This window comes from Vicugna pacos, chromosome 7 (genome assembly GCF_048564905.1).
Source record: "Vicugna pacos chromosome 7, VicPac4, whole genome shotgun sequence".
NCBI classification, from domain to species: domain Eukaryota; kingdom Metazoa; phylum Chordata; class Mammalia; order Artiodactyla; family Camelidae; genus Vicugna; species Vicugna pacos.
This window is the reverse complement of record NC_132993.1, coordinates 31,808,987-31,836,714: the sequence shown is the minus strand read 5'-3', so window position 1 is coordinate 31,836,714 and position 27,728 is coordinate 31,808,987. Positions and strand designations below refer to the sequence as shown.

Here is a 27,728-nt window from a genome sequence, read left to right as displayed (position 1 = left end):
TAATCAAGTTATTGGCCAGGGTTGCAGTCATTTCAATAAGTCCTAATTGGGAAAGAAAAGTCTACTTCCAAGTTCACTCACTGGGTTGTTGGCAGCCCTCCGTTCTTCCCTGGCTGCTGGCCGAAGGCAGCACTTCCTCACCATATAGGCCTCTTGCTACGTGGCATCTTGCCTGAGCAAGTGATCTAAGAGATAGATCCAGACAGAAATCACACAGCCTTTTACAACCCAAGCTCAAAAGAGACAGGCCGTCACTTGTACCAAACAGCTGGATCCTGAAACAGTGTGGGAGGGGACTACACAGAAGTGGAGGTAGGGATGATTGTGAACCAGCTTGGAGAATAGTATCAAAATGAGATGTTTCTTTCTGGTCTTTTGGGGGTACATTTTTATATACTATTGCTCCACCAAATAATATAACTAAAACATTTTCTATATTATTAAAACATCTCATAATATTGTTTTAGTGGTTAGATCATAATATATATTGTTGACTTTTTATATTGTTTCCAAATATGCACTATTATAAATAATTCTATGATAAACAGCTTTTGCATGGAGTTTTTCCATCTGTACTTCAGAAACTTTCTCTTGGATTGCAATCTAGCTTTGGGACTAATTCAAAAAGCCTTAACACAAGTTCCCAAATTGCTTTCCAAATGGATGGTATCAGCTTAACTCTCAAAGGGATCTAGCAGTGCCTGTTTCACTGCTCCTTTATCTGGGGACTTTCATGGTTTTAGAAGCTAATAGTATTAGTTTTTTGTTTTCTATTTTCCTGTTAGTTTCCCTGTTTCTTGATTTCTTACATCACTAGCTCTGCTTTTAAACATGTTACCCTCATTGTATGTGTGTGGATACATGTGTGCATATGTGTGTTTTCTTGGAAGAGAGGGAGCGAGAAAAAGAGATAGAGACAGAATTAGTGAGAAATGTTTTCCTGACTTAACAGGAAAAAGAATCAGAAGTGTGTGTGCAGTGGGGGAAGAATTTAGAGAGGAGGTAAGATGTAACTGAGAAAGTAGTGCCCAGTGCTCTACTTAAGGAGGCCAGAGTGCTGATGCAAAAGAGCTTGCACCCTTATGAGGCAGGAAAAGGTGCCTGGTGGGGCAAAGAGTTTGGGGAGTGCAGTTTCCTATGACTGTCCCCAGGGCACCCTGCTAGCCCAGGATAACATTCTTTCCTCACTGGAGTGTTAGAGAGGCTGATGAAGAGGGAAACATTTGAATCCCTTCTAAACTCAGAATATTTATGTTCTCTTCCTTTCTTTTCCGTTCTTTTTACTTTCTTTTGCTTTTCCTTTCTTTTCAGTTCTGGTCTGTTATAAAATTCTTTTCCAGTAGTGAAATCATGACAAATTTGAAGTTAATTTTTTCATAAAAATGCATTCCATGCTTAAGAGTAATATGAGATAATTCAAGGGATTGCCTGATACATTTTCACTGTTGTTAAACCCTCCATTGCTTATGATATAAACATGTTTTTACCACAACTTTCCAGTTTTGTCTAAGATTAGAAGTTTCCTGAGGCTGTTATGTGTTTATAAATTTTTGATTAAGGGATGTATTCTTATATTTATTTCTTAAATTTTCATCACAAACAAAAAATAGCCTTAAGAAATATATTTCCTTGGTTTCATTGTTTTCTTTATATACCCCTATCTTATGCTGTATTGAAATTTATGTTTTATTAAAATAAATTTTTATGTATCTTATATCTCTGATGAATATAAGCTCTGGGCCGAGACCTAATCTTACATATCTTTAGTTCTCAGAATACCTACCACAGTGCTTAATATATAAATATTTGTTGAGCCATTAAATAATGCAATTGGGAATTTGAATGTCAGGGTGAATATACTTTTATATCTGTCTGCTAAGTTCTTTCATATAAAAATAATGAAAATCTTCAGTTATTACTATTTTAGCCAAATGATTGGGTAGCAAAGTAGACTTGAAGATTTGCTGAAAATGATACATAGCTAAAAATATATCTGACAAAGTCTGACAGAATATATTTAACATTGAAAATCCATTTGTCTGGGGCATTCATTCATTCATTCACTCCAAAAAAATTATTAACTATCTCATACTTGCCAGACATATTTGCTGTATCAGACTAGAGAATTTAAGATTAAATCCCACTGGCTACAGAGAAGCTTGGCATGATTCTAAGTGACGTATGTTTTAGATATGTTTTAGATAGCAGAGAAGAGGATGAACTGGAACAAAGAGAAACTGAAAATAGGATGGTTATTAGAAAGTTATCAAGAATGACCAAGTAAGAAATGAGGATAGATAGAAGACAGTGGAAGACTAAGTAGGTAGCAGTGAACAGCACCTAACACTGCTTGCATATAAGAAGAAGGAGGTGGCATCTGGCTCTAGGAACTGGGTGGATTAAGGTTTTCTTGGCCATTTTTATCAGATGGCATAAGGCAGAGCTGGCCAAGGAGAGGAAAGGGCAAGTTGGTAGCTTTCCACAATTCAAATGATGCTATCATTAAGCAACTGAATAAACAGATCTAAAGTTTAGAAGAGAAATATCTCTGGGGCATTTTGGAAATTGTCATTGTGAGGTTGGTGATAAATATCATAGCAGAAGGAGGAAAAAGGAGGAGGAGATACAGAAGGAGAATCTGAAGGAGGAGGAGAAAAAGGGGAAGGAGAAGAGAGCAAGTGACAATTTTTATATGATCTGTGACAATTAAGCACTTCAGTACATTGTTTGGGTGAAAACTGCGACGGCTACTGGAGCCATACAGTTATTAAAATAAAATTCTGCACCAATGCAGGATCTTGATATAGTTCTTTTTTTTGCTCATAGATGAAAATATATCAAGGTTATATTTGGTCTCATAGCCTTTATTTCTTAAGAGTATAGTGAAGGCCCCCTAAGAGTGGTTTTTGCCCCCCTAGGAGTCCCTGAAGATTATTAACCCTGAAAAAAAATCATAAACTGTGGTTTCTGTTAGCACCTCTTGCCATCAGTTTTTCTATGATGAATACTTGCAATTAACAGTGACGAACCTCTTTACACTCTTGAAAAAAATCTTGCAGACTCTAATTGACTTTCAAGAGAAACAAGTCATCAGACTTTTTTTCTCCTGTGTATTACAGTGGACATGACATGACAGCTAACCATCTTCAATACTGTACTGACATCCAAAGAAAGGTATCACTGAGCCTTATCGATTTTGATGGATATGAGGAAAACATAAAAAGATAGGGGTTTGTGGCAAAAAATGCCTTCTATGGAGTAAGGAAGAAGGGTTATTGTATGTTTAGAAACATGAAATTGTTCAATAATAATAATCAGAGTTTTATTAACTAGCTCTGTGATCTTGCTCTCATCTCTGGATCTTTGCTTTATGATTTTTAAAATGAAGTGATTGGACTAGAATATCTTGAAGCTTCCTTCAGCTCTAAAATTTCACAGTAACTCAGAGACATACAAACTGTAAGACTAATTTAATTGTAGAAACAACAAGCAAAGGACTCTTGCACCAGGCAATTCAACAGATTTGAATCAATGTTGAAGTAAGTAAATATCAGGGATTGGGCAATTTAACTAATGCTTACTTTTATGCAGACAAGAATATGTCAGAAAAATCTGGGTTCTGTTAATTTAAGCATATGAAATTGTCATTTGTGTGAGTCAAAGTTGGTCAAATATGGACAATTTAGTGTGATTCAGCTTCATATTATTATTTCTAGTGAGTAGCTTACCAGTAAAAAACAATTATTACATTTCATTTTAATTATTTTCTGGAAAATAGAAATTTAATAATCAAGTCCCTAACATGGAAAGGGGTCCAACATTATAGATAGTGAAATATTCTGAGATCCTTAAAAAAATAGATGTGCTATAGATATATGCCATTGGATTGGTGTGGGGAAAAGAGTTTTCATTGCTTGATAGAAGCTTTTGAGTCAGCATTGGAATTCTTTATCCAGTAATGGTCCTCTTTCCATATTCCTTTGAATAAAGGCTTACTTGGTACGATTCTATCCCAGAGCAATTGATCTTTGTCTCCAAAGCAAGGTTAACCAGAACTGGAACCTGATTTTAACTGCCTTCCAATCAATTTTTGAAAGACACTCACAGTCAACCTCTTAGCAGAGAAATGCCATGTTTACGTGTTTCAAGATTAGATATACTAACAGAGAATGAAGTTGCATTTAAGAGAGAGTTAAGAGTCTATTATTCACTCCAGGACAAGTGTGGTCCCTAAAGTTGCAGCTCCATTTGCTATCAACAGTCTGTTAGAAGTGAGAGAAGAGGGGAAGGGTGATGGAACTCTGCATCCCACAGCTGACTTGAAAAGGCTTTATCTGGAGGTTGGCAGATGTAGGGTATTATTATTATTTTTTTTTCTTCTTCTGAAGGTGAGATGACTAGAGAATCCAGGTAGAAGCATGGGTTTATGAGCACATATTTGTTCTATAAAAATACAAACAAAAGTATAGTCTGTGATTAAAAAAAATTAGTTGGAAAAGCTCATTAAGATTTATTATAGGTCCCAAATTTTGTAGTCCCAAAGCTTAACGACAGATGGTGGTGTAACTCCACCAATTTTGCAACCTCTACATTTACTTTGACGTTGTAACATAGATAACCCTTGATTTGACTTCGGTGAAACTAAAATTTGCTCTTTTTCCTAAAATGCATCTGGGAGGAGAGTGGGGAATAGGAGAATGTCTAAAAGGAGTCTGTTTATTTGCTTATTTTCAGAAAACTATAGTGGACTTGAAAAATAGGAACCTGATATGTGCCCGTTCTTCTGTGCAAAAAGAAAAATGTTTTACCTTGCATTTAAAGAAGACTGTTGTTACAGGCTATTTGGTGAGTAATACAATTTTGAAGATGATATCTCTAACAAGAAAGAAAAAATTTAAAAACCTGTGCCCTTTCCCTTTCTCCCAGCGGTCTCTCCAACAAGACTGTTACATTTTAAGTATTAGTCACAATTACACCAATAAGACGACTCTGAAGAAGAAAAATGTAATTGTTCTTTAACTGAAAGTTTTGGAGAAAACAGACCTAAGTGTGTGAATAATTCTACTCTTACAACAAATAACTAGAAATCCAAGCGGTTCATTCGGAGAAGCATTTAACCAACGTTTCTAATACGTGTCATTCACGTAAATTGCTTTTCTTCATCCTGGCTTTAGTTGGTTCCATTTGGGGTGATTTGTTTAGCTCAAGATGCGCTGGCAGTGACTATTTCAAACGAATTTATCTTTCACCTGGACCATAATAGAGCAGTGTCTGGGAATTTGTTGATTTGCGGTTTCATTGTAAAATATAGTTGAAATCAAATAAATTTTCGTGAGAGAACTTCGAGGGCCACTTGGTGAAACTCCTCAATTACCCAGTAGCTCCGTTTAACTTTCCCCTGGAACCTCTTTAAACGACTTTTGCAGACCCACGTGCTACAAAGGAGACTTGAGCTGTGGCTACGACCCTGCGCAGCGACTACAGGGACAGAATTTGGCTTCCCCCCTCTCTCTGATATGCAGGCTTTCGTTTCAAGGCTGCCGTAATCCAGTGGGCTGACCAGTGACTTGTGCAAAAGAAAACTATTCGTTCGCTGTTTGCCCTTTCAGCGTTTCCCTCGGCTGCGGAAACCCGGTTTTCCTATTATTATACTTCAACTTTTTTTGGAGTCTGTTAGCACAGAGCGCTAAACCCCGGCCGGCTCTAGCAGCAGCGAGGCGAACAAAGCCTGCAGTGTTCCGGGCCTTACCGGGGCGGGGGTGGTGGGCGAGGGAAAGGAATTGCAAATAAATATATTTTATGACCACCCATCAACAAACTACGTGCCACCGTGGCAGCCCCTGGTAGCCGGGCTGGGTCTGCAGTGTGGCCGGGGGCGGGGGCTGGGAGGGAGGTGACGGTAGAGGGGGGGCGAGCCGCGAGCCCCGGGCCTGAACTTTCACCTCTCGAACCCGGGCCCAGCCCATTGGCTGCGGGCGAGGGGTCCGCCGAGGGCAGCGGCTCCTGGTAGGACCCCCTGTCTCAACTCCCCAGGCGTAGTCCCTGCGGGGAGGGTGGGTGGCCCGAGAAGGGCAGCAGGCGAAGAGGAGATAGATTATGGGGGCGAAATTAAGCGGGGGACGCAAGGGGACTGCAGGCTCAGACCCGCTTAAAAAGACCCCTGGCCAGGGTGCGCGGCCAATTGAGAAAGATGTGCTCCTCCGACTGAGATATCCTTTTGCACCTCCTGGCTCCTGGCTATTTTACTCACAGGAAAGAAACGTCAGTGGCGTGAATTTCACCAAAACATGTCTTTGTGTACAGAAAAGTGAAAGGCTAACTAAATGTTCCTCTCCAAATCTCGAGAGCATAACCCTCTTTCTTTTCTCCTCGTTGGGAACTTGAACTTCTCTTCCAAGTTGTCCAGACTCATTTATAATAAACCTATCCCGCTCACTTCCTCCGGACCCGTAGAGAGAAAGGGAAGTAAGTGGGGTCGGTGTAGCAGAGGAAGAAGAAGAAGGAAAAAAGTGAGGCGCTGTAGACCTTTTGACTGTTCTGTTACCTTTATTCACAAACCCAGTGGAAAGGTATGTCCTTGGCTCTCCAAGGATTTCGACGCCGTTTGCTCTTTTCCAAAATAGTTTCAGGCTAATTCAGAGAAGCCGCTTTTTATTTGGGGTTGCTAATGAAGAATAAACGCAAATTACTTAACATAAAATGATCTCCACCTTTCAAAAGGGTAACTTGGGGTCATTTGCGTCTGGTGTTTTGTAATTTAAATGACTTCTGCCTCCTGTCCTCGCTCCCATTTTTAAAAAATTTGGCTCACTAATCAGCTTGCATTTCTAAAAAAGACAATTTTTAAGAGTGGGGACACAATCCATAAGCAGGGCATTTAATTTAAAGACTGCCTGGAGTTTTTTGAACGCTCACAGAAATCCCCGCAATTCAAAGCCCAGCTCTACCTCGTTCCTCGTTCTCCTGGCAGGGACCGTCTTCCCAGAACCAGCCCCGTGGCTTATTGACTTAACTGGTTTCACTAGAAAACCTGACGGTGTGTTTACAGATGTGGGTGCCAGGGCTGCTTCCTCCCCGGGAGAACTGCTGGTTCTGGAGGGAAGAGTTGGTGCCAAGTGTGTGTGTGTGTGTGTGTGAGTTCGCGTCTGCCCTTTAGAGAAAGGGCGCGCTGCTCTTTGAGAAAAAAAAGACTCAAAGGCAGAAGAAGTTGGTGCTGCTCACCCATCTCCCCAGTCACCACCACCCCTTCTTCTGCCACCAGAGATGTTAAAGTTGGCCGGGAAGAAGACGGGGGCCAGGCTCTGCGTCAGGGCCTCTCGGCTGCAGCTATTTGGAGGAAAGTTTCAGCGCCTTTCGGAATGCCACGCTTCGCGACTGATTTGCGAGGAGAGCGGCGGGCTCCGCGGCGACGCTCTGAGGACGCGGCCGCTGGAGGGTCGCGCGGCCCGCGGGCAAGGGAGGGGCTGGCGGGAGGAACGGCCTCCCCGGAGCGGGTGTGGGGAAGGAGCTACCAGGGAACCCTCTTCGGGCCACGCGTCCCATTCGGGCCCGTCTCGTCCTCCCTCGGCCTTTCCCTTCTCATCCCGTCGGTCTCGCGTGGGCCCGCTGGCCGAGTCCCACCCCATGGACAGGAGCGGGGATCCGGCCGCTGGAGGCTGGGCCCGCGCATCCCCCACGCCGGCGCCTCGGCTTTGAAGTGCGCGCGCGGAACCGGCTCTGGCAGTTCCTTCTTTCCTTTCATTCCAGTTACTTTTGCTCCCCTTAGTCACTGATAGGGCCCGTCTGGAAAGCCTCAGACCCTAAAAGTCTCGGCGGCCCCTTCCTTCCAAGCTCCGCCCTGGCCGGCCCATAGCGCGGCCCCAAGCCGGTGACCCAGGGTGTGCGACCACGAGGAAGCCCAAGAACTCCCGGGCCCAAGTGAGACAGGAGCCACGACAACAATGAAGAGTGAGAAGGACACTCAGCCTGTCTCCACCCCGGGCCGCAGAGGCACACACCCTGTTAAGAAAGGCCAATCAGCGTTTTAACGCACGCTTGGGTCTCCCTGACTACCATGTACTTTAACTCCTTGCCACCGAGGGCTTAGGATCCCTTCGAGGTTTTCTGCACTTCACTTGGAATCCCCTGTTTCATTTGCCAGCAGCTCCGTCTGCTGAGAGGACGTACTTTGGGGACTGCCAAGAAGCAGCAGACACAACTCGGCTTTGCCAATACAGCATACGGTTTTGTTCTCTCCTCCCTCCCCACCCCCTTCCTCGACTCGCCGTCTGGGCCGAGCGCGAGGAGGCGGAGCAGGAGGTGGGGAGAAGAGTGGGGGTGGGGGAAGATCGGGCGCAGAACAAACAAGTTCTCCAGCGAGTTGTTTACATAGCAGGTGGACCTGACGTCAGCCAGGAGGCTCCGCTGCAAATCCGAACAATATTCCGCTCCGTGCTTCCCCCTCCCTTCAAGAAGTTGGGGGACCGAGGGAGATAGGTGGATGGGGGCGACAGACATCCTAACCAGCTGGTTCCAAACCACTTTGAGGATCAACAACAACAATCAACAATAACGAGGCAAAGTAAAACAAAAACAAACAAGTGGCCCAGCAGTACTTTAGAATCCTCGGGGGCGTCCCTTCCCCCACCCTGTCCCTCCGAGAAGAGGCGGCTCCGCTTGCAGTGTGTGTACAGTTTGCATTGCCAACAACACGCGCGCGCGGCCGGGTGCGCGCGCCCGCCAGCGCACACTCACACACATAGACACACACACATACAGACACACACACACAGATCCGGGTGGGGGGAGCGGCAGCGCGAGACAGCGCGAGCCTCCGAGAAAGCGCGAGACACGCCGGCGCGTGCAGCTCCGCGGCGGCCGCTGCGCCCCGGCTAGAGCCCCGCGCCACCCGCAGCCCGCCCGTGAGCGCCAGTCCGGGTTATTTATGCGGCGGCCGCGTCCGCCAGCTGCGGCTTCCTCCAGCCCCCCCGGGCGCGCCCCCACTCACAGCAGCGGCTGACGGGACTCGCGCGTGAGTGTTGTTTGGGGGCTTCTGCCTCGGCACCGCGGGTGCCACCTCCCGGGACGCTGCCCAGGCGTCCCCGGTCGCGGTAAGTTTCTTCGCCCTCGCTCTGGCGCGCCGCACCTCCGTCCCCCACCCGGTCCCAGCCACCTCCACGCCGGGCCGGGCTGCGACTTTACTCTGCTCCGCGCTCCTCCCGCTGCGGCGGCGGCGGCAAAGTTTCGCCTCAGCCTCCGCGCTCGGCGCGGCGGGGCGGGTGTGACATGTGTCAAATTTCGGCTCGGCGTCGGGGTCGCGTTCTGGACCCAGCATCGCCACTTGTTGTTCTTTTTCATTTTGCTTTGTGAAGGGGGGAGTCGAGAGCGGGGTGGTTGCTGCTGGCTCACGGATGATTTTTAGTTTTGAATATGCAAAATGTTGCCTTGTCTGGAGAGACCACGGCTGGAGGAATATGGGTTGAAACACAAGATGTGTTTGTTTACTCTTTTATTTTCATTGTTTGTTGTATCTTCCTCTTCCTCTCTTACCCTCTTCGCGCCCCCTCCCCAACCCCGGGAGGAGAAACAACAGTAAAAACATGGAGCGGTTGGAAGCACACACTTTATTGATCCAACTGCTGACCTTTATTTACTCAGTTGGGCAAGTGCACACTTCTCGTCTCTAAGTTAGACACTTCAGCGTACATTTCACAAGTACTTCTCTGGGAACGGGAGGCGGAGAGGGAACACTCCTGCTTCTCCAGTGAAGAAACTCCTGGTCCCTAGTGACGCTTCCGGATGACCGTGCATCTCGTCAGCTGCCCCCGATTGCGCTCTTTCCCCTGTCCACCGCTAGCGAGACTCGCTTCACCCGGGGTCTGTCCTGGTCTTAGTTTTATTCCGCTTTGGGAAGGTTTCCTCACTCTCGGAGTGGGTTTGGGATGAAATCGCGCCTCCCGGTTCTTCAGAGAGGGCACGAGGGAGGGGCGCGCACACCTTTCGGAGAAAGGGGGGGTTTCTCGGTTGGCTTTTACCTGTGAGTCCGCGGGGGCCGGCGGCGAGCGGAGAGCGGGCGGGCGGGGTTGACTTCGACCCCGGCGGAGCGCTACTCCGGACGCCCCTTCGCGCTCGCGGCGGCGCACGTGCGACGGCGGCGGCGGCGCAGGCCGGACCCGTTGGGTGGCCGCGCGCCGCACCCGCACGTCCCCGCCCCCGCGGGCCGGAAGGCGCCTCGACACCCTGACCTGGGGGCTCGCGTCTGTGTGGACCCGCGGTTGCTGCGGGCATTCTCGTCGGACTAGAGCAGGGAGGAAAAGTTGCTCTTCTCTCCTCAGACTCTGAGATCCCTTAGGTAAGTCTCTCGAGGCACCTGGCGCGTGGGTGACACTCATTACGAGCAAAGGGAGGGAAAGGCACGTGAGACTCGGGGGTCTTTGGGAGCGGAATCTGACCGCGTTTTGCTCAGGGACGAGGCCAGAGAGGCCGAACTGGACACCGCTTGGGAGCCTCCTCAGACTCCGGAATTCCCAAGGAACTAGACCCATTTGTGTATTTGTTTATTCAGCTTTGTAACCAACAGATTTAAACCACTTAATGGACAGCTGCTGCCTGTAGTGCTCCTACTCCCATCCCCCATTTTCTCTCACCACATGTTGAAATTCAGTTTCTTGATCTTGAGGATTATTCCTCGAGAACTGTTTGCTCTCAGGTGGGCAGGCGTTGGCGACGTGAGGCGAGGGAAGTGGCCAGGGTGAGTGCTCAGGACGGGCGGGAGGGAGAACGGGTGTGAAAGACCTGTGGGAGTGTGGAAGGTGTGTACATATGTAGTCATCATGGACCCCGAAGTGCTGAAAGAGCCACCTCCCCAACTTGCCCAGAGCCTACTTAGAAGAATAATTAAGTAGTAGCAGGTAAGCCGAGGGGAGAAAGTGATGCCCTGGTGTCAAGTAGCTCAAGGGGACGTTTTCCAACTGGAAGTATTTGGAGAGATTAACTTTTAGAAAACAGGAGTTTGCCTGGAAGGCACATCTTTGCACACTCTCCTCACTCAGTTTGGTTAGGTTCCAGTGGAGAGAGGAGGGGTGTGTTTAATAGCAAGTCTGTGTTAGAGGTCAAAACTGAAGCAAAGATGAGCTTTCAGATATTTTTCTCTTCAACTTTGCATCGTGGCCTACGTCAGGAAATGTTTTGCGTTGTCAAAGGGCCTGTTTATCTTTTCTGTCAGTATGAGTTATGGATAAGTATATTCTCAGTGTCCTGGAATTTTAAAATGCAGTGTTTGTTTAATACTGCTAAACAAGAATTTACAATTTTGATTTGTTTACATATACATTAATAAAGTAGGTATAAAGTTATATTCACTATGATCATTAGTCATAAATTTTCATTTCAGCTTTAGAGCTTTTAAAAGTCGTTTTTTCCTTCCTTCCCTCCTTCCTTCCATCCATTTTTACTACTAAACTAGACTCATGTTTAGTAGTTGTTCAGTTCAGTACTTCTCTAAGAAACCTACTATTTCATTGTTATTGAAAACTGAAAGAAATATTTAATTGTGGTTAAGTTACTAACTTTTAAAGAGAAGACTAGAAACCTGATGATACATCCTTGTTGGTAAATGAGAAAAGACTCATTTTAAAAATATGTTAAAGTTGACTTTTAAGTACAATAATACAAAAAAATTAAAAGAATAACTTCTAACATTCAATTTAAATATGAGTACAATAAATGCCTTCTTTTTGGTACATAAATGATTAGATGTTACTACAGTGGATACTAAAATAGATCAAAGGAAAATATATACAAATAACAATTACGAACTATTTTAAACTATTTTTCAAAATTCCTCAACTGAGATTCAGAGTGGTGGAAATTCTAAAGTTGAATATTGTATTCATAGAATTCATACTCTGAGTGAAAAGAGACCTTTAATTATATTATGATATGAATAGATTTGTAAATAGTTATATCTGAGTAAACTGTCTTTGGAATTTTATTTCTTTGCACTGATGGTAGTATAGTGGTTTTGCTTTAAAAAATAAAACATAATAAACCCTTGAAATATTCTAAAAACCTAAAATAGGGGGAAACTGTAGCATGTGACACACCATAAAAAGAGGAAAACGGCGAATATTAAAATTTCAGATAACCTGTAATGAGAAGTTATGTTCCTTTTGTACAAAGAAAAACTCAAGAACACAAAACAACCCTCTTTGTGTAACTGTTAGAATTGTACTTTATGAAAAGTATATTTAAATATGTGAAAATACCTTCATGGTTTGATTTAAACTGGTAGGGCATGTAATAATATATTGAACATAGCCAGACAAATTTACCAGACAGTTTTATTTCAAGAGAAAATGTGAGGAATATGGAACTTAATTACATAAAAGAGATATTATTGGTGATAGATTGAAAGATTTATAGCTACCCTGCCTCATCACGCTAGTCTGCTTGTATGTTGAAGGTCTCTGTTAGATCAGCTGTTAGTTATAACACTGATAGAAAACTGATAGAAGAATGGAAGTGGTCATGTATTTTCTGCCTCTCTGAATTAAATCAAAAAGAGACTGTCGACTTGTAAGAAGAGAGTATCACTAAGGAGTTCACTTGACATGATTGTTGCTAGACCAAATTGTACATCACAATAGAACTCCAGAATAATATCAATTCCATTACAGTTACTGAATACTAATTCTTGGCACTGTGTGTGTGTGTGTGTGTGGTTTTCTTCCCGTTTAACTTTGTGATGGATGGTAGTACTCTTGGTGATAAGTGAATGGATCCAAAGTGTTCTAACCAGTGCTCAGATTCATACTGCCCCTTGATAAAAGATAGCATATTTCTTAAATTAGGTCTAATGAGATTTTAAGATTTGAATAGATTTTGAAAGTAACCTTACTTATGTAGCTCTTAATCCATAAAGTTCTAACAAACTTGATCAAATCCAAACCACAAAGGTTGTTGTTTATATTCTTAAGCCTTCTGAAAAAGTAATCCAGGTACTCGAAACTTTCCTTAAACACATTTCAGTACTTATGGTCTGCAGATAATCTAATGCCTCATTCAAATTTTATATGCCATAGTTTGCTTGTTTTCTTTCTTTAGATGACATGAATATCTTCTTAGATCCAACTATTTATCTCTTAATATACTTAGATTCCAGTCATATCACTTTCATAGTGTTATCAGGTAAAATATTTTAAGTTCTTTGGGCTTGCTTTTTCTTTTTTTAATGAGGCTTAGGTCATTTTCATTGCTTTCTTGTGGAGTTGCTCCAAATTTTAGCTCCTTCATTTATCCTGTGACTTTTTTTTTCCCAAACACCTTAACTAAGCATAGTTAGGAGGGTTGCCTAAAAATACCATTACTTGTTTTTTTTAGACCAGCATTGGTTATGTGAAAATTCATTGCTACTGAATTACATAAATACCAATAAGTAGCATAATCTTTCCTTGTCCATATTCTTACCTCTTAAAACAGATGGTACTTAACTTCCACGTGCTGATTTCCTTCTGCCTTGTCATTACCTCTGATGTATTTTTGTGTATACTCTTTTGCTCTGCACAGTGTATTCGTCTATTCCCTGACCCCAATTTTCCAGACAAAATGAACAAAAAAATTGAGTAACTTTGGGGAAATGTGAAGAGATATTATACCTAAGAGGTTAACGTTAGAATATCAAGATGCTAGAGAGAGGTCCTTAGAGGAGATTTAGATTTATTATATTCCAACACTACTAATGGTAAAATGAAAATGTAAACCTGTAGGTATGTGGTGACATTTTCAGTAATGGTGTTCATTTATTTTTTTTCTCTAAATAGATGCTTCAGTGATTTGCAGTTTTCTCAAATGTGGTATTATTAAGTACTGGCCTAATTATTTTTAGGAGCATAATCTCTATTATGATTGGAGGACTAGGAATTTGTGTTTTTCTATGTAGAAGTTTGCCCAGCAGCCAAATTAACAGAGTATATCTGTGCTCTAAATTGAGGTATGCTGGTATCACCCCTCTTTCACTTTAAAACAATATTGTATTTTAATGATGTATAGCTTGTAGTTCACTTTGAATCCTAATACTTTTTCATTTTGATTGTGAACTAAATGTTTGCTTTCTCTAAATTGGCTTATATTTGCTCATTTGTCCAGCTTCCTTTCCATGAGCAATTTGAATTCTAAAATTACCTCAACTTATGTAATTTTATCTAAAACTTTATTGAAAATCTATCTTCTCCATAAACTATCTATGGAAGCCCAGGTACAACCTTTTGAACTCCTTGATATTAGAAATGTATGTTCTTGGGCTTACACTCTACTGACTGAATTCAATTTCCCAATCAGTTGTACACTGCTCTCTTCTTGCAGTCGACCAAGGATCTCTAGAATATACTTTACTATTATATTGATAAATACGTCATATGGAGCTGACATCTTCATTCCTTTCTGCTGTAGCAAATTATTTTCATTAGCAAGAGCGAATAAAATTTAAATGTTGAAAAAGCACATTGCTGTGAAGCAAATGAATCCCCAGGGGTTTAAAAGCTCTCAGCATTTTTAGTTTAATAATGTTCCTCAATTTCCTTTGATTTCTATCTTGGAAGCCTTAAAATATACTTTGTGGAAGATAGTGTTGATTTAAAATTTATTTAAGTTTTTAGTGTTTCTTTTTAAAGTGTTTCTTTTTCTAACATAAGTCTAAAAAATTTGTACCATGAGAATATCCTACAATTTTTAAAAATAGATTTAGGAAATTAACTTTAAATTCCTAAAATGAATGATGTTACTAGAAAGAACAAAGTTTTCCTGATATTCATGTATGTCTTTTCTTTCTTAACTTTTATGATGGCATTTTCTGTGAAAGTTTTTTTTTTTGTATCATTTTTGTTTTGTGTCATTTTGGTACACATACACAACCACAACCATCATTTTGTAACTTTTTCTCAACTAAAGAGAAAAAAACAAACTTTCTTAAAGTATATTTTAGGGGGTAAGAAAAAATCTGTGGGAGACATATTTCAGAGAAAGTGTTTATAAAATTTCTCACTGGCAGATAGTGAGGAGAAACTTATAGTACACTAATCCAGATATCTTAACATCTTAGCATATGTAGACTGTCATAAAATCATCTCATTTAAAAAAAAGATCCCCAACATCCTTAAAAAACTCTTCCTCACCATTACTTCACCCAAATTTATGTTCCAGGATTTGGTTGATCTAGATCTGTCTGCCTGTAGCCAACTCTTCACTTCCTTTTTGTCTTCATTTTTCCCCCTTTCTCAGTCTGTCTTTAGTTGAGCTAACTGGTCCCCCCAAATCTTGTTTATGCATCTAGTTAGTACCCTCTCCCCGCACCAGTCTGATCAGATGGACCATCAGCAACTCCCTGAATTGTTGCAATAGCTCCTTAATGATCCCCTTTCTTCTCCCTCCAGGCAGAGGGAGAGGTTTATTCTTCACATAGCGGAGTGATCTTTTACAGATAATGTCTGATTATGTCACTGTTGGTATAAACCTTCCAGCTGCCTCTTGTGTCTCTCGGGATAAAAGACAAAGACCTTACATAAGTCTGTATTATTTGACTCCTGCTACCTATCTGACATTATTTCTTAACTTTTTCCTCTTTTTTGGTCAACTCTGGACACACTGACTTCATTGATTTTCCTCAAAACGGAATCAGCTGAATCCACCTCAGAGTTTTCCCGTCTGTTCTCTCTGCCTGGAATGCTCTATCTTCAGGTGTCTTCACTAACTCCAGGTCTCTGCTCAAACATACCCTTATAAGAAGCCTTCCCCGACTGTCCTGTATAAAATAACAAATCCTCACTGTTCACGCTCTGTCACCTTTATCACACGTTATTTTTCCCTTAGCACTATCAACTGACATTAAAAAGATTGTTTCCTTATCATCTGGTCCAATGAGAATGTGTACATTCTATGGATCCAAAGATTTTCTTCTGCATGCTGTTCTCACCTAGTGCTTAGAACATGCCTTGTACTTGGTAGAAAGTCTCAAACTAAATATTGATTGGAGGGATGCGTGATTTTGTGGAAGCCCAAGAACTTACTATTATCTGTATCATTGCTTAATTTTTTTGATGTGTCATTGAAATTCATTTTCATCTTTCTTTTTCATCTTATTTTATACCATATCACATTTGGTAAACTGCTCACTGTTACACTGGCCAGGAGATTGCTGTCATCTCAGGTAGGTATGTTGCAAATTTGGTTTTCTGTATCTGTTTTTTATTCTTGATCTGAGAAACAGTGTGACATTTAACTTTTGCAAGTTGCAAGTGGATGTTCATGCTTTTGGACAACAGATGCTCAATAGTTGAGTTGTTAGATGTAATAACAGTACAGTTGAACTGACATGTTTAATCACACAACTTATATCTTAATATGAATGGCATAAGTAGTGTATATAGATTTTTCTAATGGCTGCACTATGAGTACAACATGGATGTACCGAATATTTCTGGGGGTTGTCCATGAGAAAGATGGAGGGACTGGTGTTAAGTCAAGGTGTCTTCTGAAACCTTTAGATTTAGATAGCTTTACTTTTTTGCATAGGCACAAGCACCTTAAGTTTACAGTTTCTCTCTTCTTTCATTCTTTCAGTGTCTATCCTTAAACAGAGCAAGTTGAGCATTTATGATTTGATGGAAAATCCGTCTTTCCAAATTTAAAATCCTACTCTTTCGTGTGCTCGGATTCCTTTGGGACACCCACAGCTGAGACGTGAATAAGTGACTCAAGTCTCCACATAATGCCACAAAGATACACAGATTATTTTCTCATAAACCTGATGCTGTGGAGAGCTCCCTCTCATGTGCTATATCCATATCTACGGTTTGCATTAACTTGCTCAGCAATTTGTTCTGAATATCTTGAGGAGTCTGTAATTTTTTCTATTGGTAATGAAGAAGGTCTCTCTTCCTTGCCCACTTCTTCTCATTTTCAGCTTTCTCGTCCCTCCTCCAGACTGAATTATGAGATCTTTTGAAATAATTCTGGTAACTTATTATACCACCAGTGAATATGTGGCCCTTGGCAAACTCTGAAGCAAGGCAAAGTGGGGTTTTATTACATAATTGTCCCGCTTTTCCTTTTTTAACATATTACTGACCTGCACTTTCTGCCATTCTTCTCCTAGTCCTCACATACCCATTGCCCTCCATGTTGCCATCTGGTTGTTCCAAGTCCCAGTGTCTTCTCCTTTCCTTGTTCCGAGTTCGAAAGTTTGGTTTAAAGGACTTCTCTGCGAGTAATAATGCATATTAGAATGTGAATGAAAATGAACCCTTCTGGAAGGCATAATTATTATCTCAGTGAAGTGGCCAGCCTGCATTACTATGCAGAGTTCCACCTTAAGTGCCAGGAGACCTGCATTCTGGTGCTTGGTCTGACTTTAACTGTTGTGTGATAGTCAAAATTAACAAGAGTCTGGACTAGTTTTTAGGTTACTTTCACCTGAAACCTTTATTTGAAGGTATGAACATGTGTTCTCTTTACTACCACATAAATACACACACGAGAATGAACTGGAGAAAACAGGAGTCCCTAAAGTAAAAACAAAACCAACAAAAATTACTGCAAATTATGTTGCTTATGAAGCTCACGGGGCTCAGTTGAAATGTAAGGGTATTTTCTTTCAGTTGTTGTAGCCCACGAGGTATTTTCACATCACTCCCCTCCTCTGTCAGGAGTGGAGCCGCCCCTTATTAAAGCCGAATCCTGAAGCAAAGAGAGGAGACAGGAGTGCATGTGGAAGTGGTCATGTCAGGCTTGAGAAAAACAAATAACCACCTGGCATCCTCTTCCCTGAAGCACATACCATTAACATTCCATAAATATTCATTTCTTCACAATTTTGCCTTGGTCCTGTGCTCATACATATATTTAGCTGTTGGTGGCACCAGTCCAGAAATAAACTGTGGAGTTGGGTGAGCTATTTGATAAACTTAGTCTTTTGAAAAATGGAGCTCTCCTTTTTAATGAACATTGCACACACACACATACATTTTTAGAAGCCATGTGAAATGTTGGTCCGGTCTTTGTGTGTGCTACGTTAGGAGGAAACCCAACCCCCAGCTCCAGGAGCGCCACCTGTCTTGGCTGTAGTTTGGCTTAAAGCGAGTGACACAAGGGTTTTATACAGTGCATCGCGTAGGAAGTTTGGCCCCACATTTCTTGAGACGTCTTTCCTCTTTGACTGGGATCTGCTGAAAAGTCTTTAGAGCCTCATCTAGATCATTCCTTCATCGCTTTGCCCCAGTCATGAAGTGCATCGTTATGCCAAGTGTGCAGACCTCATGAAGTGTGCCCTCGTGAAAGGACAGTCTCTTTTCTCATTCTGGCTGCTTTCCTTATGACAGCCCACTGTGCAGACAGACAAGAAGTGTGGCCCCAGGTTTCTACTCAGAAGGTAGGGGATTATACATGGTGATGGATTTTAGCAGTGCTCTGAGCTTGCAAATGTTCACATTTCAATACCTTTTACTTTGCTGTATGTTATAGAGAATGTCTATTCCTGGAACTAAAAATGAAATTCATTTGACAGCCTGACTCTGTGTTGTCCCAAATGTAATCATTGTAAACCTATATTTTCTTGATCTATTTATAATATTTCCTTACTTCCAGAGAAGTGTGCTTTTAAGTTGCCCTCTCATCACTTCTAATTCTTTGCTGTTTTGTAGGTTTTAGTAATGTCAAACTATCCCTGGTCCTGGTGTCTGTTGCTCAAAATATGCCACAAATAAAAGAAAGGCAATGCAATTTGTTGTTTCTAATTGGTATTTGATTTTACATATCTGTTGTCTTTGATATCCCTCTAATTGTGTCCTGAAAATACCTAATTCCCAATGGGCTGAAATGATGCCAGATTCTAGAATATAACTAAGTACATGCTTACTCATATTACTGTATTAAAGGAACATTGTTATTGGAAGTTTTGTTTTTGTTTTGAGAGACAACTTGTTTTTCTTACTTTATAAGATCAAATTTTAAGGGTAAATGTACGATAATAGAGAATATATGGTAACAAGCCATGAATACATAAATGATAAAAATATTTAATGTTTATTTTCTTATTACTAGAATTAGATTTTTATGAGAGATATTTAAAAATAGAATGTGAATGAGTATTTTTACTTGTTAACGATTCATAAGACAATGAAAATACATTTATTTTAAAAAAGCTATTGGCTATACATTTGATGTTTCATTTTTAACTAAGATATCAGTTACCATATTGTAGAAATTATCTTGATAATTTTCTCAAAACTTTGACTTTTATTATGATTTATTAATGACACAAATCATATTTTCATTGCATTACAAATTGCATTTTAAGCTGTTTAATTTTTTTCCATTTTTAAAATAAAGATAATTTACATACAGTAAAATTCACCTCTTTTTAGTGTATAGTTCTCTGTATTTTGAGAAACATATATAGTTGTGTAATCACTGCCACTACTAAGATATAGAGCAGTTCCATCACACTCCAAGATTTTCTCTTGTGGTTTTTGGTCAACCCCTCCTTCCGTCTAGTAACCACTGACCTGTTTTCTGTCTGTATAGTTTTGTTTATTTTTTTTTCAAATCTGTCTTTTTTTTGGTGGGGGAACATTTTTTTTAATTGAATGAATGTGACATATAACATTGTGTACATTTAAGGTGTCCAGTGTGTTTTTTTTTTGTAATATGATTACCATTGTAGCCATATTTATCACATTATGTAATTATAGTACAATATTGTGTGTGTTCATTGTTAGTTAGATTTCTGTGGCTTATTTACTGCTTATTCCAAGTTTGTAGCCTTACACAGAGTTAGCCTTGTCCCCCCATCCCCATCTCCTGGTAACCACCATTTTGCTATCTGTTTTTTGTAAGTTTGATTTTATTAGAGTTCACTTATAAGAGATATACAGTACTTGTCTTCCTCTGCCTGACTTGTCTCACTTAGCATAAAGTGCTCATGGTCCATCCATGTTGTTGCAAATGGCAGGATATCCTCCTTTCTCATGGCTGAATAATATTCCATTGTATATATATATGGATACATGTATATGTGCTTCTTTCATCTAGCATAACACATTTGAGATTGATCAGTATTGTTGTACATATCATTTTTGCCTTTGTAGGAATGCAATTGCTTGTTTTTGTCATAATTTCTTAGATTAGTACTGTCCTTTCATTTTTCATTCAAATATATTTTTATTTTATATATCCTTAAATTTTGTTTTGGCTTATAAAAAAATTGGCTTGGCTTATAAACAAGAGACTTTGTTGGTTAATCATTTCTGAGAATTAATTTTGGGGTTCTCCCCATGGTTGTCTGCTCTCATTCCTTTTCTACCCCTAGTGTCTCCCTTTTGCTCTCATACTTGCTTTCTTTGTTCCTACAGGTGTTTAGTTTTCATGTCTTCTCACTCCTTGTCATCTGTTTGACTGAAAGATGTTAGACCTATTCAGATTCCTAGTTCTGAAGGAAGAAAGAAGCTCATTATCAGTTGTTTAAAATGTTTGTTTGTTTATTTATTTATTTATTCATCAATCACTGATCATTTTCCAATTTCTATAAATGGCAAAAGAAATAAGAAGAGTCTAAGAATCCTAGAATTGAAAGAAATTGAGATCAGGAAATTAATTTTTCATTCTCCCTTCCAAGCCAAATGAGAGATGGGGCTAGGGTTTGTTACCCAGGAGCCTCTGTGACATGGCCTGTGGGCTGCAATGTGTGGAAAGAGGAAATAATCTGAGAGGTAAATCAAAAAGTCAGGTGGGCTGCCAAGAACAATTGTCAGTTTGAAGAAGCTGAAATGGAACAGAAACCAGGGAGGCAAGATAGACAAGTGAAAATAGACAAGAGGCCTGGAGCCACTTCCTGTGGGGGTACTTTTTTACAGACGAGAAGTGAGCAGTTTAAAGATACCTGTACGTGGAAAGAGGCAGTCCCCATTACTGTAGTTCTGGCTGGTGGCTTTCAGAAACATCCGTGAATGGAGCACTTATCTCAATACTCAATATTTGAAAAAATGTAATTGATAGAAATCTTCCTTATACTGAATTGGAATCAATTGATTAACCATTACTTCTAGCTCTGCCCTTTGGTTTTACACAGGCTGTTTCACATAGATAACTTTGCAGATGTCTGAAACATTTTCACCCTCGATAAACTTGTCCTTTCTTAGGATAAAGAAATCAAGTTTCTTCAGTTATGCTTTATATATACTATACGGATTTATTTCACCCTTCACACTTCTGATTACTCTCCTCTGGGAATGCTTCTCTTTGCTGAAGTTTCCCTTTAAAATGTATCTAGAGCTAAATACCATAGCATGAGTGTGGCCTGAATGACTCAGAACACAGTGAAAATTTATCTCCATTTTTCTCTAACCTAAGAGCAAATTTGTGTTTTGAGTCATGTTGTTATATTGTTAATAGAATTATAATTCATTTCATGTAAGTTGGAACTAACATAGAATTTGAATATGTTATTTTAAAAATAGGATGGGTATATCTGTTAAATTTTTTATACTTTAGTTATTGAGCATGTCAAGCTTTTAAAAAAATCCTGATTCTGTTACCTGTGTTAACAATTGTGGCATCCATAATTTGATTAGTACATTTTTACAGCTCTACTTAATTTTTTATGAAAATATTGAGCAGAACAGGGTTAATAAGAATAGAGCTTGTTCTAAAGTTAGTGAGTTTGGACTCTGTGACTTGTCATTAATCCTCTGAATGCGATTATTTACCTACCTATATACATTTGAAGTTAATCGTAACTGTCATTATAATAATGGCTAACACTCATTGAGCAGCTAAAGTAGATACTTTTCTAAGCAATTTGTGTATGTTAATTAATTTAATCTTCCTGCTACCTTTACAAGATCATACTGTTGTTTCCTCATTTTACCAGTGGCAAAGCTGAGTCACAGGTTGTCAAGAACTGTGAGGTATCTGAGATTTTACCCAACTTGCACGCTGACAAGTTAGCCAGCCACTGTTCTGTGGACTATCATAGGAGACAAAAGACTTCTGAGTCAGAGACAATGGACTTTACTACTCCTGGTACAGCAAGCGGCATGAGCCTCATGTTTGTTTTGGTTCCTCGTCCTCCAGGTCCCACAGAGGCTCTGCAGAGTAGCTCAGGTCCATGCTGCACACTCTGTATCACAGGTGAGGAACCCCAAGTTTAGGAACCCTGATCTTTTATAATGGGCTGTAAGCAAATCTCCCCTTTGTTCCAGAGGGAGATACAATCTCTGTCTTCAGAGACTATTTGCAATACAAACATCCCTGAAAAGACAGTCTAGGACAAAGGCTGTCGGTGCCTCTGTTCACAGAACATGCAGAAACTTGACAGAACCACGGCATCTGCCTCTTAATTCCAAATGTTAAGAAATTTCCCCAAAGTTACACACATGGTAAGTGGACCTACCCCTAGTTGGCCATGAGAGACTTTTCCACACTTTTCTTGGTCCAGGCATTATATACATGTCAGAAAAAGAAGGAAGGTTTAGCATGGCTTATTTTTAACAAATCCATGGCAGGTTTTAAAGAAAATTTTAAGTGCTCACAAACCATCTGTTTAGTAACCTGTTCTAAAATTTTGTTGGGGAATAGTGTCAAGATCACTGATCTTCATTTCCTAGGATCCTTTTACCTTAAAAAAAAGAGAATAATGTTGCCCCCTCTTATGGTTTACATCTGCTCACCTGTTGTGTGTTAACTCTTCCAAGGTTATCAGCTATGGTTCTGTGATAACAATTCTTGAAATTGTAATCCATTGGTCCTTGTACTTGAACTTCTTTAAAGTGACTTGCAGTCCTCTTATTAATTCCTGAGCTTTGATTTTCTTACTAATCATATTTGATTTTCTGTTTTAGTTTTCTCACTTTTCTTTTTGGTGGAGAAGTTAAAAACCACCTAAGATGCAAGAAACTCAGCTTTGTTTCAATTATCTGTTAACATCCCATTTTCCCCAAACAGAAGGCTCATGTCTTTTTTAATATTTTTCCCATATCTAAATAAGATCTTGAAGTGTTTTTTTTTCCCCTCCAGGGGTGAGTGGAATTTGTTTCAGCCCATTTTAAGTATTTATTAAAGCTTTGAGTCTGTTTCTATACTATTTCTTGCCATGTAATATCACTTTAGAGGTTGAATAATATCTGTGTAGCTGTGTTTTTTAAGATATTTTAAATTTTTTCCTTTGTGTCTTCTGAGGCTGGAGGCTCATAATTTCATTTTCAATAATTCATAATTTCAGTAGATATTTATTACAGGCCATTTTTTATTTTAGAGTTTCATGCCAAGCCATTATATATAAGTAGAGGTTGGCAATTTTATTTTTTTCCTGTGAAGGGTTAGCTAGTAAATATAGGTTGGGGGCCATCAGGCTCTGTCACAACTATTTGACTCTGCCATTGGAGTAGAAGAGCAGCGATGGACAATACCTAATTCAATACCTAATGAACGAATGTGGCTGTGTGCTGGTAGATTTGTTTATGGACACTAAAGTTTGAATTTCATATGATTTTCCTATTTCACAAGATATTCTTCTTTTAATTTTTATTCAACCGTTTAAAACTGTAAAAACCATTCTTTCCTCACAGAACATCTAAAATCAGGCAGTGAGCCAGTTTTAGCCTACAGACTATATTTTGCTATACACACACACACACACACACACACACACACACACACACGCAGAGTTATTCATATAAATATAGACATCTTTTTTCATCTCCATTTCTAAAATCCATGCCAAAGTTTGTTCACTGGTTTGAAATTATGAGCTGAAAACTGACATGGACTTCTAAGAATTCTGTGACATATTTTATCATAATAGTTCTTCTTTTTCACTGCTGTTAAGTCCAAAGTAGTAGTTGTCCTTATTGCTTCTTAAGCCTTCAGAGAGAAGAAATTATTAGTAAGCTAATAATTCATTAGATGCTCAACAGTTGCCTTTAGTAGTATTACAGCATCAACCTGGTTAATAAAGTGCAGTGACCAGCCGTCAGTGGTCTAGATAGTGGACCAGGAACCACATTCACATCAGTTTTCCTGTAAGTCAGGGAAAAACAAAAATGTCCGAAAGGTCCCTGGGTTGGGAAGAAGAGTCATGAACCATCAGAGCTAGCAGAGGCACCCTGAAGTGTGAGACAAAGCTTTGGCACGACCCAGTGAGTGAGGATACATAGGGGTAGACCAGACACCTTGGGCACAATTAGATGAGTGAGGTATCTGGGTGGAATCAGAAGTCTGAAAACTGATCACATCGGGGCTCTCAATCAGCCAGAAGGCTGTTTAACTAGGTTTGCTTCTGTGCCTTTGGGTCAGGAGAGCCTCCTGCTATATTTACTTACATTGACTCTGTAAGTTTTTTTTTTTTAATATGTTCTGGTATTTCTTTATTTATATTTTCAAGATAACAGAAAACCAACCTTGCACAGTCTGTCTTGGGGGATGCTTCTTTTCTTATATTTGCTGTAAACTTTGTAGATTGTACAGTATCAGCTGGAGGAGATGGGAAGATGGATGAAAAGACGAAGAACTAGGGATAGTAAAGTTCTTTCCCTTGATGGTCTTTCTTCCTTGCCATGGGCAAATCCACAGTACTCAGCTCGCTGGTGGACTATTTGACTCCTTTTTTTCCCCCTCAGAATTCATAGCTCTCTTTTTGACAAGAGGCCTGATTTAGAGGTAACATTTGTTACTTTATCATATGAAAGAGTTGTAAATTGAACAACATCATTTCTTGAAATTTTAATCTTTTTTTGCTTTCACTGTTCAACATCTTGAACAAGTAATTTGTGATTTCTGATTCCAAACTAACATATAATACCCAATGCCCCTAATCTCCTCCTCTGAATTCATCTTGTGTTTACTTTGCTTTCTTTGACGTATCGGCACTTAAGTGAACAGTAATTCTTACCATTTTAAGGCTCCGAAAACATACTTGTATCATATAATATTGAATTTCCTTGTGAAATAACTCAGTTCAAAATTGTATGAATTTTATAGTTCTGAGTCTTGAAAATTTTGGGTACATAGGCCTAGGTAGTTGCCATTGTGTGGAGTGAAAGTCCTTTTTATAGTGTCGTGTGTGTTAGTTTACCAAAGTCACAGTCAGAATCACTTTCAGAAGAGAGAGATTTCAAAATAAAAGATGAAAAGTACAGGCAAATCTCTTTCAGAGTTAAGACAACAATAAATGAAATATTTATGAGTCGGGACTTGGCTGTATGAGAAGATACAGACAAGCCTGTGGTTTCATTACATCACTTACAGTATTTCTGTGACCTAAAAACAGAAAGTGCAGAAAGACCTAATGCAGTCAGGTGTGGGGCGGCTGAGACTCGTGAAGCTAATGAACTGTTACGGTCTTCCTCAGAGAGTGAAGTTCTCTCTCTTTCTTTTTTTTTTTGAAAATGTTAATAAAGGTTGAGGAAATGCAACTAGAGGAACAAAAATATTGTTTGATGACATAGTGATACAAATTTAAGAAAGAGTTAATTGAAAAAATATTCCTGTATTTGTTTGTAGCCTTTATTTACAGAGCTATACTGTTATTTGTTTTGTAATCACATTTTCCAACAAGGACATTTAGTCATTTTAACTAGTTCTCACTTAATTTAAATTTCTTTTTTTTTTTTTTAGAATTTTTTAATAGACTTTATTTTTTTACAGCAGTTTCAGGTTTATAGCAGAATTGAGTAGAAAATACAGAGTTCCCACATAGCCCTCCCCACCCACATATACTCCCCTCCCCTCAACATCCCAGAAAATACAGAGTTCCCACACAGCCCTCCCCACCTACATGTATATACTCCCCTACCCTCAATGACCCTCATCAATGTGTGGTGGTAAAAGTCAAAGTAAATTTAGTGTGTTTTTTGATGGGGCAGTTGAATTCTCCCTTGTAAAATGCCCAAGTAAATTATGATAACCAAACTAAATATATTGTTAGATGAGGGAATCACCTTTTATTGCTAGAAAATGAAAGCATTTATTCAAATAAAGAGACCTAGTGTCTCTTAACATAGTTTTTGAAATGCTGTAGATGGTGCTCTTGAGGAAATATCTGAAACATAATATAAATAAGTGAAAAAAATCATTTGTGATAATTTTGCTAGTCATAAGAATTGATTAGAGAAAATTGTCAAACTGCTGACCAGTTTGACCTTGATTATCTGATTCATTAAAAGTTCTGGAGAGGGACCAGAAAGCTGTACATTAAGAAAATATTCTACAGAATTCAAATAAGGTGGTATGAAGAGCACACTTTTAGAAACACCAGAGTAAAATATTACATGGCATTTCTAAGCTTTTTTTTTTTAAATAAGGGATTGAAATAGAACCTAAATTTCGCTGGTTATCAGAAATAAAATTGTGATTTATATAAAATGTAACAAACTCCTGTAAGAATAAATTAATAATCTCTAAAGTTCTAACAATTTTCACTTCCAATTTTTTTTATTTATCCAGTGAGCATTTTGGGTTTTTATTAGTAATCTAAAGAAGTTTTCGATTTCACATGTAGAAAACAAATTATAGAAATGAGGGAATACTGTTAGCTTCCTTTAAAATTAGAGAAGGGAGGACGTTAGGGGTGGGGGCTGGGAGAGAGGGAGTTGTGTGTATTTTAAGCCTGACACTTTTAAGTTTGTCAGGTGTGTGTAAATTTCTCTTGTGACATTTTAGTTAAAGTCTTTTTGGTTTTTTTGTCTTCATTGAGCTAAGTTTATGCTATATCATAATGGTTGGCTTAAAATTACACAAAATAAAATGAAGATTTGGGAACTATCTGAAGAATTTCAGTAGGTCTTTTTCAGTCAAACATTTCTAAAGTCTAGACAGTCTTCCGAAGTTTGTCATTTGACTGTTTGAAATTGGGAATAATTCTTTCTGTAGGAAAAAAATGTTATAAATGTTGATTAATTTGCAATGAAAAAGTTGATAGGAAATTATGTTTTAATACTAGTATTTTAAGACAGAAAATCAGTTTGTTTTCAATGCTTGTAGTTGGTACCACCTAGTTTATAGAACCCTTTCCCAGTCAGCAGGAGGCTGTTTCTTGTTTTGCAAATTCTGCATCTACTCAGAGAATCTCTTAACCCCCTGGGTTTCCTCTAGTCTCCCTCAGGAAATGGGTTATCTCATACTCTTCTCTGAGTTCATAGAATTTATAACTTGGGATACAGCTTTGGGTTTTGGGGGGCTAGACAATGAGCATGGAGTTCTAATTTTATCAAATAGCAGATGAAGAAGGGAGAAAAGGAAATAAAGGAGAAAGGAGAGGGAAATCAGACTACTTCCCTAGTGGCTAATAGTAAGCAAGCTGCCTGGGCTGGCTTGGGGTGCATTTAGAACAGGCGAGAGGGGTTTGGTTCTGGGTCGTCCCATCTCTGGAACAGTGCAAGGAGCAAGAGCCAGAACCAGTTGATTAATCCCTAACCCTCAGAGCACTAACTCTGTTAACAAGCCAAGTCAAAGCAAAACCAAAAGGAGGGGACACCAAAGTGAGTGAACAAATCCTTTCATTACTGTTGAATTCAGGTCTCCATCCAAAGCTCTGTAATGACAGGAATACGGACACTTGAATCACAGTATTAGCATTTCATATGTATATTTTTGTATATATATTTTTATTTAAGTATAATCAGTTTACAGTGTGTCAGTTTCTGTTGTACAGCAGATACTTCAGTCATACATGAGCATACACATATTTGTTTTCATATTTTTTT

General features: G+C 39.8%; 1 protein-coding gene and 1 long non-coding RNA gene across 9 annotated transcripts in view; both read left to right on the top strand.

The window, feature by feature from the left end:
- Positions 1-5,286, top strand: part of LOC140697366 (uncharacterized) — a 105,408-nt gene extending 100,122 nt beyond the window's left edge. For both annotated transcript variants that reach the window (XR_012074327.1, XR_012074326.1), the window contains one exon: positions 4,735-5,286. This is a non-coding gene — a long non-coding RNA (uncharacterized lncRNA). The remainder of the gene's footprint in view (positions 1-4,734) is intronic.
- Positions 5,287-8,825: 3,539 nt separating this feature from the next.
- The window catches only part of FOXP2 (forkhead box P2), a 498,059-nt gene continuing 479,156 nt past the window's right edge, over positions 8,826-27,728 (top strand). For 6 of the 7 annotated variants that reach the window (XM_072964637.1, XM_072964632.1, XM_072964636.1 and 3 more), the window contains exon 1: positions 10,236-10,330. The gene's annotated coding sequence lies outside the window, so the exon portion shown is untranslated. Of the gene's footprint in view, positions 9,090-10,235; positions 10,331-27,728 lie in introns of those variants that run through there. The other variant, XM_072964634.1, reaches the window with a different exon arrangement.